We start from the raw sequence: 5,809 nt of genomic DNA on the forward strand, positions 1-5,809 counted from the left end.
GAAGAAAGCTAGATACATTGTTTTTTATATTTGGTGACTTGATATTATTACTTGAGATAAGCATAATACTCATGATAATAAAAGTGTGACAATATGATTGATACTAAGGATCTTCTCGTTGGAGAGTTTTTGATAAAATTTGTCAATGTGGTAAATTTAAATGCCCTAACTTGATGATTGAGTAATGTGATAAATAAGTGATGTAGTGATTATGATCCTTGATGTATGAAGATACACTTATATGACATTAACCCTTGATGAATGTGTAATGAAATGAAGCAAATGATGACTTGTTATGATATATGTTTGAGAATCTGATATAGTTTGTGATCTAAAAAATTTGTTGTAGCATGAAAATATTTTGATAGAAAGATTGATGTCATGAATAATCATGATTAAAGAGGCTTCCCATTCAGAGGGAGAGAATCTTGATGAAATCCCAACACCTATTATTATTTGAAAAGAAGATACTTGACTATTGAAGGAAATAATTTTGGTCATAAATAAACATCTGATGTTGTTTTAGAAAATTATGATCTGAGAAGAGATGATTTATCATAATCTAAGCACCAATTGTTAGGAGAAAGAATTAAGGGTGTGGTTATAAGCCTCCCAACTGCACAGAAGAAGGCCTATGGGTGTGGTTGATCCTGTAGGACACAAAAAGCTAAAGGAGTGCACTAGGAGTATGAAATACCTACATATATGGAGCAGATGATGAATATTTCTATGAGAAGAAATAATTGTATGGTTTGAATTAAGCTCCCCAAGCCTGGCATGTGATGAGCCTTGGTATTGCAACAAGAATGTTGCAACTCCCAAGGCTACCGAATATAGTTATCAACCTAGGGTTCGTACAAACTTAAGAGGTATTGACACTATATGTGTAGCATACAATGTGTCCTTCATTTTTTGTCATGATGTAATGGAGTACATGTACTGAAATCAAATCCTAAACTAATTACAGAAAATGAACTGCTCAAAATGGAAACCCTAACCTATTTCAAGAAATAAAGTACAAGGAAAGAAACATATTCTAATTGCATAAAGATCATGAACTAAATGTAAAATAAACCTAACTTAACCCTATTTATCACATGTAATTATTTAAACTAACTGAGCATGGAATATTATCTAGCGAGTATTAACTATTGCATGCATGTGCTAATTAAGAAATAGAAAGAACTATTTTTCTTTATCTTTTCATTTTATAAATGCTAATGCTAATATTTCCTTCTTCTTTGGCAGGGGAGACAGGTGTGGAGGAAGATGGGTTCAATGGTTGTGATGGTATGGAGGTCAAGTAGAGGCCTAATCCTAGCTTCAATGATGATTTTTCTCAATTCGGGCTCAAAACAGGCCGCCATAGGATTTCCCATAGGATGTACTAGTTCCTACAGGATCCCCTGTTTTATTACAAGAACAGGTCGAAAGCTTAGGAAGTGGTCTAGAAGGTGGAATGGAGCAAGGTGGATAATGGAAGAATAATGCATGGAGGTGGTGAAAGCTACCCATAACTAAAGCAAGGGCTTCAATATGGGTAGATTTTCTTAACGGAAATGGCAATTTTTTCTTATAAAACAAGAATTCAGATTGAGATTTTAGTGGATTTTGGCTACATGGGTGGATGAGTCTTGGATGAGGAGAACGAGATGAGGTCTCCCTGAAATGTAGAAACTCCTAAAACAACACACATTATTGTCTGCATCTATCCACAAATTCATCTATACATGGGAAAGATTTATTAAATAACGGAAAATTACTAGTCTAAAAGCTAGAAATTTGAGAACAAGTGAGATAGTAAATATATCAAATACCAAACCTAATCAAGTGAAAATGCAATGGATTAAATTTTGTTATTAAATAGAATGTTTTTTGCCACATTAAAAATAGCATAAAGTTATTGTTTTTTTCCACAAAGGAGTTCTAGAAATCTATATTTTGGAATAAGAAAACTAATCCAAGTAGCTCAATGATTAATATGACCTTCCAAATATTTTCCAAGGATGAAATGATGCTTTTGATCATGAAAAATAACTTACATAAACCATTTAACCCAATCCTAAAACAAGAAATCATTAATACTAAATGCATAAATATAAAGAAACAAGAACAAGAGATGCATGTGAATAAGAAGTGACAAGAAGAAAAGAAAAGGATACAAAGGGCTCTAAGGCTCCTGGGATGGCCAAGCCTAAGGAAAATTAGAGACCTATGGAGTAGAAAAATATTTAGAAGCTGAACATGACACCAATATTCATTATTTTCATCAATACAATTACATCCCTGCAAGAAAATACAATGGAGCTGCAAAAATACAAGTTATTTCCACAAGAAGACTAATAAAAAATCTACCCCTACAGGAAAATTCAACTTGGTACTTATAAAAAATTATTAGGAATCATTCCCCATGAAAGGAGGAAGCTTTCCCCACCAAAATCCCTTGATTAGTGGATTTGGTTCTCAATATGAGGAATCTGCATTAAATGGCAGGGAACACATTCCTAGATTTTCTCAATCACTAGAGTTCCACAATCTGTGCCATAATTCCATCATATCTTGTTGATTTATTATTTAATATTAATCCTCATGTAGTAGGGAGCAAGCCCCTAAATTATATCCTCCTCCAAATCTTCATAATCTTCCCAATATTCTCATAATATTCCACAAAAAAGAAAATATTAGGCACAAATATGCAATTATTCATAAACCTTCCTATAATGAACATATTAAAGTTAAAAATACATTATCTAATGAAAAAACAGAGGTTTAATATGATGAAGGATAGCTAGGTGGGCCTTAATTTATTTTTAATTCAGAGGCATGGGACTTAATTTATGTCTAATTTAGAGGCCCATCGTACCCCCCTGCTGAAAGTGTTGCTCATCCTATGGGAAAATTAGTGACCTCATTGTGCCTCATTCATGGCCCTAGTGGCCTCTCTCTTGTGCATTCCTTAGTCCTTTCTCTTAGGTATCTTGGATGTAAGTTGTGCAACGACAAGTCCAAAAACATATTTGTGCATACAAAAACCACTATTTCTTAAGACCATTTTCTTGCCTTCTTCTTTTCTTTTGTGGCCTAGATGATTGCCTAATGGCCTTGGCATTTTCTATTTTGATTAGGTCTCTCTTAGGAACTGGTTTTTGTTTTTTGGTTTTAAGATCATTTTTTCCTTTCTTCCTTCTTGTAGAAACATTTTATCTTCTTGTAGCAGTCATTCCTTCTCTTTCAAAGTCTTTTAACTATATGGGATTTATGAGAAATGATGTAGAGGGTTCATAGGATGATGTTAGGGCTTAGAGGGAGTAGTGTAGGTTTGTGAAAATGGAGAGGATACTCTTTTTGTTTTTTTATTTTCATTTTCAAGAAATTTTCAAGGTGAGGCAGAGTGTAGGGTTTGTTCTTGAAATTATGAAATGTGATGGATGAATGATGGATAGATAGTGAATATGAAGTGGATGGAGGGCTTGGAGTGTTGTGGTGACTTGTCCTTTGCAAAAATTTCTTCTTTTAATTATTGTCCCCGTTCCTTGAAATCATCACCCTTCATAATTTTGACTTTTCAATAGTGCATGATTGAAGGAGTGAGCTGCAATTAACTAGTTGAAGGTGACTGAGACTGTTGACGCATCCTTAGTTTATAAAACCGCATCTCTCATGCATTGACAACAAATTTTTAACTATAATATGCTCAAGAGAAGTAGTAACGAATATTGCATACTTGTACCTACCTGCTGGTTGTTGGAGAGACATGCATGTTGTTGTTGAGTTGATGTTGTTATGCTACTAATGACTCGGGTACATCTTCTTGACTACCTTTTTCTTTTTTGTGATCTTATTTTGCTAATGGGTTGCCTTCTTGTTGATGTGCAGGTGTTGGCTTCCTCTGTTGCTTCTGAGCTCTTGAGGAGTTTCCTTTTCATGCATTCATTCTTCTTCTCTCTCAATCATTGTGCTAAGGGTTGATATGGAGCTATTGTTTTTTCCAAAATATGTTGCTAAAGGATTTCCTATAGGAAAACTATAGGATGTCTTGTAGCTTCCTTTTTCTTGAATTTTTTCATATTTCCTTTGCTCTGAGGGTGAAAAGGTATTGGAATGAGTGGAAGGTGTGGTCATCAAGTGGCAAGTGAGATAGGAAACTGGTATGCCCCTTGGATGTTCTTTTCTCATTTTTTTTTCATCTTTTTTTAAAGACAACCAAGACAACCTCTTGTAGTAGACCTGTTTTGTCCATATCTCCCAAATGGTAGAATGGATTGACCTGAAACTTTCTGATCATGTTTCCATCATTATTATGCACCTCCCCATAAACAAATATTGGCCAATGGATGCACGAATCTTGAGAAAAATTTAAAATTGCTGAAGGTAATGGAGGTCGATTTCTTGGAAACCGTGCACTGGAGTTTACTGAAATTTATTTGGCGTGTTATCATCATCCATATTCATCTCCCCATGAAACAACTTTTTAAACAGATGCATGAATATCAAGAAAATTCAAAAATCGTTGTAGGTGATGGAGGTCGATTTCTCAAAAAATGTGCACTGGAATTTTCTTTAATCACTTGAGCATGTTACCATCATCCTTATGCATCTCCCCCTAAAACATCTTGGAAAATGGACACATGGTCTGCAAGATATGGTAAAAATAGTTTTATGCTCTATGTATTTATGTTTCCTATTGTAAAACAGAGCATTCCTGTAGTTTTTTAGGACAACAAACAAACTAAATTGGAAAGGCTTGAGAATGATGGGTGGATGGTGGAAATAGATGAGGATGATGGATTGGCGTGGCCTTGGTCTTGTTGGAGAATTTGAGCAAAGGAGGAGAAAGTTAAAATTTGACTTCTTTTGACTAGGCTTGACCAATATTTTTCTTTTGGTACGAACTTGTTTTTGTTGCTTGTAGATATTGGAGAGTAAATACATTCATTAGAGAGAAACATGGAGTAATTTTTTTTTTTTTTTTTTTCCTTTTTTTTTCTTCTAGGCCTACTAGCTGCCTCAAGGAGGTTTTCAACTAGTAGGTCTGCGTAGGCGCCTCAAACAAGGTTTTCACCTAGGATATTTTCTTTTTTCTCTTTTTTCCTTTTCCCAACCCATTGACCACCTCATGGACGTTTTCAATCAATGATCCAATCTGAGGTGCCACAAAGAAGGTTTCTAACTAAGAAAAAAAAAATCTCGTATTTTCATTTTTTTTTACTGTACACTACTTGAAAAACAAAATCACTTTCAAGTATAAGAATACTTCCAATGGATCCATGTGCACATCAAGATGACAGACAAGCTGATGTGTGGGCTTGCAATATATGATTTGAAATGTACCTGGATTTCAGAGACCAAATGATTTGACTTTTAAAGGATCAAGCATAGTTGAAGAAGAGAGTGATGCTCCATCTTGTTGATTTCTGGAACCAAACCTCAATATAACTTTGATTCCCTTGGTTTTATTTCTTATTTGGATCATTCTTCATGTCTTCCTCTACCATGACCTTCAAATCTTCCTATTTTTGTTGATTTTTCTCTTGAATACATGGAGGATTTGATGGTAACCATGAGGGAGCTTTCTCGGTCTCTGATTTTGTTGTCTGCTCTTCATTAAATGCAACTCGTGATCCTTGGGTATTCTCATTTGAATCTTCTTCTTCTGGATGTGGTCCTTCAATGATATCAAGAGAATCTATTTTTTGCAATACTCTACCTGAGCTATGGTGAATACCATTTAGCTCAAGAGGAGATGGTTGGAAGTGTTGTACGTAAACATTGTAAGTGGGGTGAGCTACTTCAATGTGTGGGTTTAGAA

This window comes from Pinus tabuliformis, chromosome Q (assembly GCF_031772625.1).
Source record: "Pinus tabuliformis cultivar Carrire ecotype Pingquan chromosome Q, CPIR1, whole genome shotgun sequence".
NCBI classification, from domain to species: Eukaryota; Viridiplantae; Streptophyta; class Pinopsida; order Pinales; family Pinaceae; genus Pinus; species Pinus tabuliformis.